The sequence below is a fragment of the Camelus ferus genome, chromosome 21 (assembly GCF_009834535.1).
Source record: "Camelus ferus isolate YT-003-E chromosome 21, BCGSAC_Cfer_1.0, whole genome shotgun sequence".
Taxonomy (NCBI): Eukaryota; Metazoa; Chordata; class Mammalia; order Artiodactyla; family Camelidae; genus Camelus; species Camelus ferus.
The window spans coordinates 17268384-17285026 of NC_045716.1; the positions used below are offsets into that span (position 1 = coordinate 17268384).

Below are 16643 nucleotides of genomic sequence, written 5' to 3' on the forward strand. Positions count from 1 at the left end.
GGGAGTAGGGAAGTTCTGAGCGTAACACAGTGCCAGTCACTCTGTTCTCTGGCCAGGCATTCATAGACTCATGTTTGCATCTTAGCAAAAGACCAAATAACAAATCAGGGCACAGCAGACAACAAAGTCCCAGGGCTCACGAAATGAGTCTAGCCCAAAGCTGCAAGTAAAGGTCTCATCAGTTCAGTGGAGGACACGACACAGTGTTGCCGCCTGGGAGGCGCCAGTGCATCACCAGTGTGGCCCAGCAAGGCAGCACGCAATGGTGCAGCAGCATGACTGCAGGAAGGTGCCAAATGGTCCAAGTCAGGTAAGCATCAGGGAGACCCAGCCGCAGGGCCCAGCAGGGCACTTCCTGGGACTTGGGTCCCAGGGCTGCAGTGAGAGCTCAGACTGGTCATCACTACGCAGAGAACTCAGGAGAAAGTGGTCTTTAGGACCCATGAGGCACCTCCCAGAGGTGCCCAGAAATACTTGGAGAAGCTTTGCAGGAAAGCAGCATGAAACTTCTACTGAGGTGGACAGGGCAGAGGCAGAGGAATACTGTTTTATATTATTAAAGTTTTCTATTTTTGGTGCTCTATTCACTGATGCAGCCTGGAGGGAAAAAAGTAACATTTTTCAAAAACTTCTAAGAATTCAGGAATAACAGTGGTGAATTAGCAACTCAAAGCAACTATGAGAGGTCAAAGAAATAGAGAAATCTGACTAATCAACAAATTTAGGCATATAGATGGAACTCTCACATGGGGTCAGCTACTCTATGGAAGCACAGGGTGGATATTCCAGACAGAAAATTAAGCAAAATAATAGATCTACAAGGTGCTTCAAGAACACAAATGAAAAGTAACAAATATATAAGATAAAAAGCAAAGGAAAACAGTTGACTAATGAAGAAAAGGATATTTCAAACAACTAAAAAGATGTGCAGGTTGACAGAAAAGAGAGGTTAATCAGCCATTTGAATGGTGGAAGGATGAAAGCAACACTGAGATTTATTTTTGAACAGAAGACAAATGATGAAGGTAAAGTCAAACCTAGAAGCTAACCAGTTCTTCTATTTTCTACTTCCTATGGCATTTTATCCCTGCCTCGAGCACAGCCGTTACTACTGTCCATCATTTCCCTCTTTCTTTTTCTCTCCAGTTCAGCCGGGAGCTGGTTGAGAGCCATGTCTCATAGTCACCTCCTTGTCTCTAGTGCACAGTGCCTGGCAAAGAGGAAGCATTAAATTAGTGTTTATTGAGTGAATGAGTGAATAAATGAATGAATAAATGAACAATGAATGAATCAACAAAGAAATATTAAAGGCTTTGGCAGAGAATAGGTTCTTGCCTTGTGCAGGAAAGAAATCAACAGCAAGGCATAGTAAAGTGAAAGCAAGTTTATTTAGAGAGATACACACTCCATAGACAGAGTGCAGTCCATCTCACTCAGAAGGGAGAATGGCTTAGGAGACACACACTCCATAAGCAGAATGCAGGCCATCTCAAAAGGCTAGAGGCAGAGAGGCTGAGAGGTGTGGGGTGTTTGGTTTAAGGATAAAAGTAGAAACACACTCCATACACAGATTGTGGGCCATCTCAGAAGGCAAGAGAGCGACCAAGAGATGTGGGGTTGTTAGTTTTTATGGGCTTGGTAATTTCATATGCTAAAAAGTAGGAGGATTATTTCAACTATTTTGGGGATGAAGGCAGGTATTTTCTGCCCCCTTTGCCCACCCACCCCCCTCACCACTGCCTACTTTTTATCCTTTAATGGTTACTCTAGGAACTGTCATGGTGCCTGTGGGTGGTTCCATGAAGCTCAAGGTCTATTGGAAGCCGAATCTTCCACCATCTTGGTTCTAACCAGTTTGTCCTGTTCCCAATTGCTGCGTCATTCCTTCAATGGTTGTGCCCTGTCTCCTTCCCTCAAAAAGCACATCTCTACAAGACATGGGAAAAGGAAGCTCTGGTCCCATAAAGCAACCAGAGAAGGCAACTCATACATTTGGCATTCCATTGAATTGCATGTTATACATTGTTTAATGGTTTCATGTGCATATATTTGTGTCCACTAAAAAGCCTTAGGTCCTAAAGAGCAAGGACCACAAACTTCTACTTCTACATCCCCCTTTATGTGCTTGGCACAGTGCTAGATTTTAAGTCTGAAATAGATATTCATTAAATAGGCTTGAACAAAGAAGATGAGAAGAAACAAGTGAAGTTACTTCTAGCAGTCAAGGTTCTTTCATTTTAATTTACAGAAGAAAGGAGCTGGCTATTTATCAGGCTTCATTGCCACAGGCATTCCTCAGAACAAAGGAGCCCTTCAGAACTACAGGAGTGGCAGGGCCTTCTCCAGAGCTCCAGCCTTGGTATTTCCAAGGGAGAGCTAGGGGTCAATAGTAAAATACGCTGGCACGGGCACATGCCAGGAAAGTTGGCACAGCACCTGCCCGGGCTGGGATTGACTCCAGGCAGCCAGACTAAAGTCAAGAAAGCTCATAATTCATCTAGAGGAGAATTTAAAAACAATCCAATTAGTCAGGTATGACTGCAGACTAGGCAATTGAATGTTAACTGAATTCAACAGTGAGAACAGGAAGTAGGGGATAGGGGAGGGGTGGGTACCTCCCTCTTCCAAAAGCACATGGACCAGGTGAGGTGAAAGGTCTTCTTGGATTGACAGCTTCGGCCACAGCAACCTGTCAGCAAAAATGCCTGCACAGGATCAGTGGGAGAGTCTCCACTCTTAATGCAAAAATTCCTACACAGGCAGCTCCCAGTGTAATAACTACTACTAGATTAAAGGAGCAGGACAAAGGAGCAAATTATTAGAGGAGGAAAGGCTCTGAGACAGGAAATGCAGTTGGTTATTACAGCTAGTGCTAAGGATGAGAGTTGCCAGGATATTTAAAATATATGGAGAATAAAGCAAAAGGGGACAGTGATCCTAAGTTCATGTCCTTTCTAAGGAAATATGCCAGGGTTTTCAGGTAACTCGGGACTCCCTAACTGTACCTAGATTCCTCTAGGTAGGGGGGGTAGGCAGCCAGTCTTACCCTGGTTCATTCCACCCCCCAGAAGCCCTACACACCTGCTTTGCCTAGACACAACTCCTGCTCCACCCATAAAATTCAGGAGAGTCAGAAACGGTTGCACTAAACAAGAATTAGCAGCTTGCCACGTGAGCTCAAAGTAGTCATGGAAGAGACTGTCAAGGGACAGTCACTGGGCTCATCTAGTAATTGGTATTGCCACACACAGCTGAGCCCATGCTACTGGAACACTCATGGGAGAGAGTAGAAACTAGACTTTCAAAGTAATAGGAAAAACAACTCTAAAATTTATATGGAACCATAGAAGGCCCCAAATAGTCAAGTAATCTGGAGAAAAAAAGAACAAAGCTGGAGGCAACACACTTCCTGATTTCAAACTATATTACAAAGTTACAGTAATCAAAAACAGTGTGGTACTAGGAAAAAAAAAAAAAGATGCACAGACCAATGGAACAGAAGAGAGGGCCCAGAAATAAACCAATGTATACACAGTCAACTAATTTTCAACAAAGGTACCAAGAACATACAATGGGGAAAGGATAGTCTCTTCAACAAATGGTACTGGGAAAATTGGATATTCATGTGTAGAAGAATGAAATTGAACCCATATCTTACTCCATACACAAAAAAATGGATTAAAGACTTAAACAGAAGACCTGAAACTGTAAAACTCCTGTAAGAAAACATTAGGGAAAAAAATCCTTGACATTGGCCTTGGCAATGATTTTTGGATATGATACCAAAAGCTTAGCCAACAAAAGCAAAAATAAACAAGCAGAACTACATCAAAGTCAAAAGTTTGTGAACAGCAAAGGAAACAATCTGCAAACCATACATCTGACAAGAGGTTAATATCCAAAATATATAAGGAACTCCTGCAACTCAACAGCAAAAGAAACAACCCAATTTCAAAAAGGGCAAAGGTCTTGAAGAGACATTTCTCCAAAGAAGACATGCATATGGCCAACAGGTACATAAAAATGTGCTCAACATCACTAATCATCAGGGAAACAGAAATCAAAATCAGAGTGAGATATCATCTCACACCTGTTAGGATGGCTATTATCAAAAACAGACAAAAGATTAAGTGTTGGCAAGGATGTTGCAAAAAGGGAATCCCTGTACACGGTTGGTGTTAATGTAAATTGGTGTTAATGTAAATGTAAAATGAAAAATATGGAGGTTCCTCAATAAAACTACCAAGCGATCCCTGTTTTGGGTATACACCCAAAGGAAATGAAATCAACACCTCAGAGAGGTATCTGTGTTCCCATATTCACTGCAGCCTTATTTGTAATAGACAATATATGAAAACCACCTAAGTGTTGATGAATGAATGAGTAAAGAAATAGCATTGTGTATATATCAATATATATACACACACACAATGGAATATCATTTAGTTTTAAAAAAAATTATTTGTAATAACATAAATGAACCTGGCAGTTCAATAACAAAAAAAATGAACCTGGAGGCCATTACGCTGAGTAAAATAAGCCAGACGCAAAAAGAAAAAAAAAACAATCTGCATGATCTCACTTACATGCAGAATCTAAAAAAGATCTAATACATAGAAGCAGAGAGTAGAATGGTTACCAGGGACAGGGAGGTGGGGGAAATGAGGGGACACTGGCAAATAGTAAAAGTTGAAGCTATGTAGGATGAAAAAGTCGAGAGATCTAACGTATAGCATGATGCCTAGTTAAATAATACTGTACGGAATACTGAAAATTTGCTTAAAGAGTACATTTCAGGTGTTCTCATCACACCAAGGTAAAAATGGTAACTATGTAAGGAGATACGTTAATGAGCTTGACTCTAGCAATCATTTCACTACGTATGTCAAATCATGCTGTACACGTTAAATATATACAACTCTTAAATTTGTTTAAATTAAAAAAAAAAAAAAGGTCGACTACAGAAGCTGAAACTTCAGGGGATAGCCAGGGTCAAAGGGGCCTCCAAGCAGGAAGGAAGAGATGCGGGGGACAATCTCCCTAGCCGTCCTGTAAGCTATTTCGCACCCCATCCACTCATCCGTTCTAGGTCTTCACCCACAGCTGGAACCCTAACAGTTCCTGCTTCAGGTAAAGGCACAGCTTCACTAAAATCTCCAAGCCTTTAAAATCTCCCTGGTCTCAACCTACATCCCTCCCCACCTCTACCTCCACCACCACCACCAAATACACACCCATTGCCAAATCTGGGCAGCAGGGAGGGCCAGAGCTTACACATTCCCCATCCCAATTCCCAGTTACTCAGAGGTTCCCATTCTATACATATATCAATGAGGCTTTGGCAGGTAAGGAAGATAGAAGTTAAGACTATGCTCCATGACGGCAGGGCAAGCCCGCCTTCCTCACCATCATATCCCAGCACCCAGCACAGTGCTAAACATTTACTACCTGCCACCTGGATGAAGAGTGAGGTTAAACAGCACATGCCAGTCCTAAAGGAAAGGCTTTCTGTTCAAGAAGATCTGCTCATATCTCGGGCTATACAGTCCCTCATCCATTAACTGTCATATAACACCTTCTCAGCTTGCAGAGAAGCCCAGGAGATGAGCGACCTCACCCTTTCCCTGTCCCTTCAAGTGTGAAATGAAGAACACCCCCAAGAGTAAGGCTAGGAAGGGTTCCTCAAAGGAGCACGGCATCCCCTTCCACAATCTCCCAAGGAGTTCACCAGGTCAATAACAACCAGGGATTATAAACAGGCTTATTTATGCTCCTGGTTCTGCTGCTGAGCTGTCTCAAGACCTCATACCAACCATCAGAACTTTTGCAGCATTTGTTTCCTGTCAAAAGACCTTTTGGCAGAGGAGGACTACAAATACTGAACTCAAATATAAGCCACTCCTGGTAGCCAAGTCTGAATCAGGTCCAGGCACTCTTAACTAAGCCAGTCATTTAGTGGCACTGTGTCTACAGACCCTTGATCTCTGTCAAAGTTCTTTAACCAGGAAACAGTGACTCTGTGGACAATGGAATTAGATGGAGAGAGAAAGTGGCTCCCTCAAGATCTCAAATAGTCAAGAGAAAAATGCAAGGGAAAAAAAAAGCAGGAGTTCTGACAGAAAGAGGACAGCCATATAACCAGTGCCTCACTGGGTTGTTCACACACCAGAAGGGGAGTTCTTCTTTGTCTTCTGAAGTTGGAAAAAAAAAAATCACCAATAATTAAGTTCTATGGACTGAATTGTGTCTCCCAAAATTCATATATTGAAGCCCTAAGCCCCAAAGTGACTGTATTTGGAATTGGAGTTTCTAGGAGGGTAATCATGGTTAAATGAGGTCAGAAGGGTACAGTCCTAACCCTGTAGGATGGATGGCCTTAGAAGAAAGGGATCTTTCTCTCCCCACATCTATGCACCAAGGAAAGGCCATAAGAGGACACAGCGAGAGGACAGTTGTCTGCAATCCAAGGAGAGAGTCTTTACCAGACAACAAACCCACTGATACTTTGTCCTGGACTTTCAGCCTCCAGAACTGTGAGAAGTAAATATCTGTTGCTTAAGCCACCCAGTCAAGGTATTTTATGATATTTTTATGGCAGCCAAGCTAAGACACTCAGAGATCCAAGCAGACTGCTGGCTCTCCCCAACCTCAAATGCCATTCACCCTGATTTCCAAAACCAGAGGAGCCCATTATGGATTTATCAGCTCCATGCAAACGTATGGGTGGGATGAGAAGAGAGGTGAAAACACAAGAACAGAACAGTGAGAGAGAGGGTAAGGCCAGGGGAGCGGCAGATTGACCAACTTCCTTCAAACGGTGGGACATCTAGAGCTTCCTAGGCTTCGAGGCAGAGCTGCAGACCCTCTGGCATCGCTGCCAGCTTACGACCTGAAACTGTGCCACACGGTTGTCTGCAACAGCAGAGATGAAGAAGTAAAGGCAGTCAGCGCAACGAGGAAGGCCAGTGTCATGGAACGATTTGGGTGCATCACCCTGGTCCTACCTTCCAAGTAAAACTGACCTCCCATCCCACAGCAGGGAAGCACCGTTACGAGTGCCCAGGCAAGGCATCCAAGAGGAACCGCTGCCGTGGCCTCAGCAGACGATTACCTCGAGGTAATTACAGGTGACATAAATATATCCAGTCAATTACAGAGTGGAGCGGGCCCTCTGTGGAGCCCTATAAAAATGCTCTCATGGAAAGCAAGGACTTCACAGAAAGACGCTGGCCTCAGAGAGCTCAGCAATGTGACAGTCATGGGCCTGAAAAAAATAATTTCCAGAGAAAGTGGATTAATTTTGGTTCTCAGTCACAGCCAACTCTCATGACGGCTGATTCAGAGCCGCCAGGAGACAGACAGACAGCGGCAGGGGAAACACCACGGCTCCTGCTCACTGCTAGGTAAGGCAGGACAGCTCCCAGGGAGAGAGGCACACAGAGCTGTGGGTTCAGCGTGGGGGCCAGTCATGGCCCGTGAAGGTCAGCCAGGGCTCCACAGCCAGTGGACCTCAAAGATTTACTACCCACACCTGACTGCCTACATGCCAAGCCACTTCCCACTCAAGTCACTTCTGCGGGAAAGTCACTCCCTCAGAGCCCTCACTAACATTCACCTCCACCAGGGAATTAGCTCCCAGACAGCAGCCCTATCTCCCCTTCCCTTCTCAAGGATCTCAAGACATAAGAAAAATTAACCAAAAAATAGAATTTTTAAAAATTCACAGAAAGGATTTTAAGTCACCTACTCTGATCACTCATTTGATACATCAGTTTCAGCCAAGCCAGATCAGCCTCAGCGGGAAATACCCCCAGTGATGAAACTCCTTCCCACGCAACCTTATTTCACTTTCCAACAACTCTGACAGCTAGAAAGTCCTTCTGCTGAGCCGGAATCTGCCTTCCGATTATCCGGTTCTGTTCTCAAGAGGACAAAAGAACAACTCCAGGCTCTCAGCTTCATGACAGCCTTCCCAAAAGCTGAAGGTGACTAGCAAGAGATTGGTCTTTACAAGGTGCTGGAGCTTCTCTGGCCCAGTCTTTGATCATGTTCTCTTCCTTGAGTACAAAAGAAGTGGGCCTCAGACTGAAAATTTCAAGTCACACATGTTCAGAAGTAGAAGGAACGATAAAGATCATTTAGTCCATTCCTCTCCCTTCACAGGTGGAACCCAGGCCCAGAACACTGCAACTGCCTTGCCCAAGTCCTCACAGCCACTTAGGGGTGCATCCCAGCTCAGATCTGAGCTCTCATCTCCAGAGCATTTTGTACTGAATTCTCCTGGAACAATGTTTCAAATTTTCCCCAACATACCTGTCCTTTGTCCTCACTATCACCTTACTATGCACACACACACACACACACACACACACACACACACACACACTCTAGTCCAGCACTGCTCCCAACTTAAAGACTTTGATCTTTGGCCTTTGTTTACCCTGGTACAACCTTACATATAAAACTGAGTCCCTGGGACACCTGAGCCCCATGCTGGTGTTCACCCGTAGAGGGGCACAGCAAATACTTCTAGAAGCCACTCCTAAGCAAATGTAGGACCATCTTGTGCAAAAACTACAAACAGAGGCCTCATGGAGTTTTAGGTCCATAAATGAGATTCCAGAGGAGAAATATATATATACCCATAATTCTATTATATTAATCAACTTTTCCCAAAGGAAATCTGAACAAAGGATGTGGGATTCACTCATCCCCTTGCAATGCTGGCATTCTGGAAGTTGGGATCTCCAGGTCTGAGAGTCAGCAAGGAAGGCAAAACGAAAACCAGGCAACTGTAAGCATTTATTTAATGCCTGCGAATTGAGGATGATGAAGGTGGCCTTGCATTTTCCTTTCTCCCCAGCCTCAGCTGAAGGCAGTGCAACGAGGAAAATGAGCTGAGCATTTATCAGACAGGTCCTCTATGGCCAGGGGGCAGGCACTGCGGAGGCAATGAAAATTCTCCCCCAAGCTAGTCACAATCTGAGAAGACAAGAGACATGCAGTGCCTAGAACACAGTAAATCAGTGGTTCTCAACCAGGAGTTAATTCTGCCCTTCAGAGTACACATGGCAACATCTAAAGGCATTTTGGGTTGTCACAACTGGAGGGCTCTACTGGCAAGCCGCTAGAGGCCAGGGGTGCTGCTCGACATCCTACAGGGCACAGAACGGCCCCACATGAAGAATTCTCATGCAAAATGATAGTAGTGATGAGATGGAGAAACCCAGAAGTAGATGCTCAATAAATGATGGTTAAATGAATTACATTTCATCCAGTTCAATATTTATTGAGCATATGCATGGGTTAAGCACTGTTACAAGCACTGAGGAATGAAAGATGGGTAAGGCATGCCTCTTCTCTCAGGGCTACATAAAGCAATTATAACGATATAAGGTGGGGTGGGATGTGATCCAAAGTTAAGTTGGGTGTGAAGGTACTTTAGGATTCTGAGAAGAGTGTGAAAGAGTGTGACACCTGTAAGCCAGCATTAATTAGGAAGAATACAGGTCCCCACCTTGGTCATGGAGGAAAGGTGAGATCTGGACAAGCAGGCTTGGGGTGCTCTGGCAGATGAACAGGCGGAGTTAAGGGACAGCAGTAGCATCACTGGCCTCTGAGAATGCATGCCTGATGGACAACACAAAAAAAACACCTCTGGTCCTCCCGAATCACTGCCAGTCACAGAAGCCAAGGCTGGTCAGAACCCACACATCTTAATCTCCTATCTCTGTTCACCAGTGCCTGGAACAGGATATGGAGTTAATGAATAATAATTAGAAAACAGCAATAAAAATAAGAACCACCATTTAATGAGCATCTGCTCCACATCAGAGACTTTGCTTAACACTTTATCTGCAGTATCTCACTCAATCCTTACCACAACCCTATCAAGTACATAGTGTTACCACTCTCAAAACGAGGACACTCAGTGATGGAATGAACAGATAATGAACAAATGAGTCAACCAAGAAATAGCTTGAACAGCTCTGACTGTCTCTCACCCTAACCTGGGATCTTCCCGATTCCTGCCACTGCCCAGAGTTTCCAGCTTGTTCTCCTTTCAAAAGATTTAGATGTGAGGTGGCTGACCAGCACCTAGTTCACAAAGCATAGGTGTCCAGTGGGTAGCGATTTTATGAGGCCACCGTGGCACTGGCACTATGACTAGGACTTCCCAGAATTTCTGCTGACCAGAGGCAGCACCGCAGAAGGGAATGGAGCAGGGATGCTGTTGTAAGACATCCTCAGGGAAAAGGTTCAGGACCCCTGGTCCACATTAACACGAGGCAGCAGCATATAGCAGCTTCTTTTCACTAGCACTTTTAGCATACCCTCTAATTATGTGATAAAAATCCTACTGGCAACTCCTTTTCCCAGAGTAGCACATTACCACCATCCAAATATTTCTCAGTCTCTAAATAATAGGGTACTTTTACACAGCATGTACCTCCTGTTTATACAGTCCCCCTTCCATTTATAGGGCTCTCGTGGCTTTATTTCGTTGGATCCAAGCAATTATGTTATATGACAGGTCACCTTATTTCCACTTTCCAGTGGAGGAACCAACGCTCAGAGATGTGAAGCAAACTGCCCATGGTCACACAGCAAGGTCTTCCGACCAGAGCTGCCTTTTCTGGCAACCCTGATATGTACCAACCCCTTGGCATGGCCCTTTCACTCACTCTCCATTCCTTTCCTATTTAATATGTAAAGAAATGAACAGCTACCCGTGTATCAATGTTTTAAAATCACTGTGATACAAAACCTGATACAAAAATAATCCCCTTCTCTTATTAGAAGAGGCTCGGCCAATTTCAAGGGTTGGTACTCTTTCTGTACAAGGTCAGATAACAATTATCTGAGGCTTTGTACGACAGACTGCCTGTCATAGCTACTCAAGTCTCCCCTCGTGGTGCAAAAGTAGCCACAGATAATTTATACATGAATGGGCGAGGCTGTGCTCCAATCAACTTTACAGAACAGGTGGGACAGGGGAGACTAGTTTGCTGACCTCTAAATTAAATGATAACATCTTCCCAGCACTGTGTTCCCCCACAATGCATGTATTAAAGCCTTCATCTCCAATGAGACTATATTTGGAGACAGCGCCTTTAGGGAGGTGATTAAGGTTAAATGAGGGCATAAGGGTGGAGCCCAGTTCAATAGGGCTGATGTCCTTAAAAGAAGAGAAAGAGACATCAAGAGTGTGTGTGCAGAGAAAAAGCCACATGAGGACAGAGTGAGAAGGAGGCTGTCACAAGCCAGGAAAGGAGGCCTCACCTGAAACCAACCCTGATGGCACCTTGATCTTGGACTTCCAGCCTCCAGAACTGTGAGAAAACAAATTTCTGTTGTTCATGCCACCAAGGCTCTGGGATTATGTTATGGCAAATTAGTCTGCAGCCCAAAAAGACTAATACACTGTCCTTTTACAACCCACAGGAGCCAAATCCCCTACAAGTTAGGAATCAGAAAATATAGGAAACTTTTTTTTAATGGAAATAGGTTTAACATGCCCCAGTCCATTTCCCTTTGCAGAGCTCCCAGAAGTAAAGATCCCTTTATCCTACTCCAACCACTTGGCTCAGCATTGCTCCTCTTCCCCAATTCCTCCGAGTTTTCCAGTTCCTTATATAACATTCACTGAAAGGCTTTATGCCGCTGTTTCGCCTTTCAAAATGTAAACTGACAATCCAGGTCCCTCACAAAGTGGCCTTCACTTGAGCAGCAGGAACAACTGCTCCACTGAGGTAAGTGATCAAACAGGTGCGTAACTTGGATTTCTGATACCTAGATTCCTGGTTAGTACTTCAGGGGGGTGAATACAAGTCAGGCAGGTCAGAAAAGGTCCTCTTAAAAAGTACGCGAGAAATGAGCCTTTATAATAGTTTGCAAGCGACATCTGAAGAAGGGCAATAAACAGCCACCAACAGGCTTCAGAAGCAGCCCTTGCTCATAGAGCAAGGTCGTCCACAGAGTGCAGAACTTTGCAGGGTGGCCCCCACACCAGAGCTAGCAATTACAACCCAGCTGCCCTACAGCAAGACAGCTACAATTCCCAAACCTATCACTCTGCACCAATCACCCTTTCCACACACCTCCAAAGTCCTCCTTCATAAAAACATCCAATCGTGATGACACCAAAATACTCCCTGGAGAGGACATTTTGTCATTCTGGATGAAAAACAGAAATGGAAGCACGAGTGTGGCAATATCAGAGTGGTTTTCAGAAGGGGAGGCAAGGAAAACTCTAGAACTTTGAACTCCATTTTCAAGACGCCTCTTGCTTATTAACAAACTGTACTTTCTTTGGCCCCTAGTCACTTAATAGTCACCTTCATGCCAAAGGGGGAAGAATTGGTAGGGCAGGTAGAGAAAGAGAGCCGAGCTCCTTTCTAATGCTTTGTCTTACAATCAAGGAGCATAAGGCAACCCCACTCCCCGTTAGATAAACATTCACAGCCTCTAAAACAAATTCAAGAGTAGTTCTTAAAAACTCCTAAAATAAAACTCAAACTGAACCTAAAACTGTGAGGAAAAAAAGGAGGGAATGTGTATTCAGGCACTAGCAAGACTAACACATAATAATCGATACATGTTTGCTCAATAAATATATAAATAATCACCAGGAACCAGCCTCTTGTCTAGGGCTCACAGGGTTTCTTTTTACATCCTAACCCATTAAGAAGCTAGGCATCAGTTCTGTTCCATCTCCAGGGCCAAATGACTAGCCCTGGGATTTCTGGCGATATAATTGTGCTAAATGAACTATCAAAACAGTTCTGATGCCCGTGTCTTTCAGCCTCATGAATGTTTGGTTGTACAGAGAACCTGGATATCTTCTTACCCACTTCAGCAAAATCCAGGATAAATTTTAGCAGCTTCTTCTCAGTTTCACAGTCCAACCCGTAACAAATCACTATCTATTCACATACCACACAAGCACCCGCAGCCCCATGTGTGCCCCAGAGAATCCCCAGGTAATTGCAGCGACACCAACACAGTAATTCAGATTCATAATGATTTTGTAAGAATTAAATGTGTAAGCTTGACATCTACGTTCCTCCATCCCACTCCCTTCTGAAAGCCATTTAAACAGCTGGGAGCTGCTGCACTGATCACAAGCTGGGACGCCACACCCTGGGGCAAAAGCACTAACACAGAACATGCCCAAAGCACGCGTGAGACGTGCATAGGATGATGTGAAAGGGACAAGCAGACACGAAACACCTTCCTCCCAGCTCCTACTGTGAACTGTGCTCAGAGTGACCACACCACTCCCACACGTCTTGCTGGACTTGTGTTCCATACCAAGTTACCACTTGCCCAGGCAGAGGGCACAAACATAAGCCATTTTAACTCCAAGTCACAGTCAGTGACTAGCCATTTGGTCTCCCAATCGATTTTTTTTTTTTTTTTGATGGACAAAAATTAGAGGAAGTGACACGTAAGGGGGAATTTGAACTAAAAGCTTTGGGGTTAAGGGGTTAAGGAGAAACGCACTGTATGTGGGAGGGTCCAAAGGCAGGAGAGGGCATGGTGTTAACAAAGAAGTCCAACCACAATGTAAAGCTGCAGAGAAGTAAGGGGGGAAATAAAGTGGAGAAATCAGCTGCAGGCAGATCGTTCCTACACGCCCTTTCAGCTCCGTGAAGGAGTCTGCAGCATCCCAAGAGCAGGGCTGAAGCAGGGCAAGCGGCATGATGGGAGGGACTCAAACCTGAAGAAAGAACAGTCTACGGGGAAGATGCAGGGGGAAGAGCAGCAAGGCGGGGCTGCTGCGGTAACGTGAGCCAGGCTGAAGGCGGCCAGCGGTGGCAACGGACAAGAAGGTGAATCCACACTTACGGCATGCTCTTTTGAGGTCCAGATCTTTATGTGCTGAGATTCAGTGGCTCCGGAATATCCTACCAAACTTTTCCTGCCAAAGAGGAAAAAGACCAATTCCTCTGGGGCCCTACTGAATGGGATATAGTCACCTCTTTCAGAAGCAAGGTGGTACTTGCTTTCATGCCCTAGGTGCTCAACCCTTAACACATCATCTTACATTTACACAGTGCTACCATGTGCATCTTCATTTCATCTCCCAAACTCTCTGAGAGTGGCAGATCTGGTATTAGCCTTCTTTGAATAATGAGGAAATGTTCAGAAAGCAGATGCGAAATTTAGCTTCCAAAGTCATGGTGAGTGACCCTGGGGGTGGACTCTGCAAATCAGCTGGAAAAAGAGACAGCACCCTTTGATCGTGTTCCCTGGGTAGCTCCATGTCTGGTTTCCACACTACTTTCTCTTTATTATAATGTGGACAACATCTTGCCTTTTAAAAATTGCTGGAAAGCAGATGCTTTGGAAGAGGTACCCCAGGAGGAGCAACTGCTCCCTGCTCCCTGATCCCAGCTGTGTTTTGGTCATTGCCATTAGGGCACACTGTATAAAGGCACCAGCGCTGGAACCTGAATGAGAATTCACATCCTTTAACTCCTATACAAGGCTCACTCCACTACATTATCTAAAAGAATGAAGACACAGATGGGCAAGCATAGAGATGGAGAGATGGATCAAGGGACAGCCCCTTAAGGCTCTATAATCCACCTCCTTTGTCTAATAAAAAACTTCACAGGAAAAATTTTCATGTCAGCAAAACCAGATCAAATGGGACCAAAGAAATAAAAGCAGGTTCCCCTGATAGTTTCCCTAGATTGAGGCAGCCTGTGCCAGTCACGGAGACACGACTCCTCATTCAAGGTTCAACTATAGCCAAGTACACAGACAGACCTACACACACACACACACACACACACACACACACACACACACACCCCACCACCACCACCAGTTGCCTTTAGTAGCTAACAATCTTGTAACTCTTAATCATGAGGGAGAAGGGAGTACTGAATCCAAGAGACAGAACTTAAGCCCCTGTATCCAGGCATACCTGAAGCTTAACTCTAGCCTTACATCTTTTTCAAGTTATATAAGCCAATACATTCCTTTTTTACTCAAGGCAGGTAAAGTCAAAGTTTTCTGATCATCTGGAGCAAAAGTGTCTCAAGTGAAACAGAGAGTAAATTAGCATAGTACTATAACATTTCTGTAAAACCATATGGCAATGTGTATCAACATTTAATTGCTCATACAGTTTAAATTGCTCATACACTTTGACCTAACAAATTCATTTCTAGGAATCTAACCCAAGCAAATAATCTCAAACACATTCAAAGATTTATGCATAGCAATGTTTAGTGTAAAAGCACAAGCTAAGAAATAAACTTAGTGGCCTATAGCCCATGTTGGAGAAAATTTTAGATAAAATTACATTATATCTTTAGGATAGAATATTATGAAACAACTAAAATATTATTTACCACAAATTATTAAATGTAAGATTAAATGTTTTGCACGTAATCATCCTTAAAAATTAGGATTCAAAATTGTTTGTGCACTATTAATTTCAACTTTGTAAAGAAAAATAAAATACACAGAGATACTAGAAGATAATGTGTGACATGCTAAATATACTTACTATTACATTAACTATACTTCAATTTAAAAACATGGGGAAAAAAAGAAAATCCAGCCTAAGCCTGAGTTTTGCCCAGTCCAGGTTAAAAAATCAGTTTTTCCAGCCACCCCTACAGACCAGAGCGGGCTCTTCCACTCTCCTGTGAATATGTTCCAATGTGTCTGTATCCCTTGGAAAACGTGTTTTTCTGAATTCATCACAGCACTCCAGGTGTGGTCTAATAACGTGCTGAGGGAGTGGGATTCTCACCTCCCTTATTTTGGATACAGCATCTCTGTTAATGCAACCGAAGTTCCTATTTCCTTCCAGCTCAGGATAGGAGTGAACAGAGCAGCTCAGGTTCCTAAGAATGATGGAATTCACCACAGCGATATACACTTCCTCTCTCTTTGGAGAACTTCTGACTCTTCAAAAGTTATCCTTCCACATCCCCCAAAGAATTCCTCAGGGGTGATGTCATTCTGAACTTCATTCAGAACAAGTCCAGAGCTTTCTAAACCCTAGAGGAGGAGCCAGGGAAGATGTAGCAGAAGACCTGTGCTTTAAAGCTCTCTAGACATAATCCTCTGCTCCCAACGCCAGGCTCCAGAGCCGCACAAAATATAAGGGCTCTTGGGCCAGATTTCTGTTCAACCTGTTTTCATGGGCCCAGGTAGGTGTCCCATAGCCCAGGGAGTCACAGAGAGCCCCTCTCCAAGTCTCAGAACATGTGCAGCCCTTTGGGAGGTGAAGTGGGATGTGTCTGAATTATTTCTGTGTCATCATACAGTCCTGAGTCAGGTTCAAGTTTAAAAAGCTGAATTCTGGGTCTGATGGGACAAATCACAGAAAGACCTCTAGGGTGAAAATCACCAAACACCCACATGCAAATATCTGTGCACACATGGACACACACACAGGCTTTTACCCTGTCTGGGCAACCAGTAGTTTCTTTCCCCTGAAGCACCACAACTTCTTCTGGATAAGACAGCACTAGGAAAGGGATGGCCAACAGTCATTCTCCCCCACCCCCCATTTCAGAGAAACTGAAGCTGAAGAAGAGAAATGAGTCTCCTAAGATCTCACATGGTAAGCTGTCCCCAGTGACAAACAGCTTCCACCTCCAGCACTTGGCTTC

The 16643-nt window shown here is 44.2% G+C and overlaps 1 protein-coding gene across 2 annotated transcripts in view; it reads right to left on the reverse strand.

The window, feature by feature from the left end:
* The window catches only part of C21H1orf226 (chromosome 21 C1orf226 homolog), a 281437-nt gene that overhangs the window by 157859 nt on the left and 106935 nt on the right, over positions 1-16643 (reverse strand). The window lies entirely within an intron of this gene.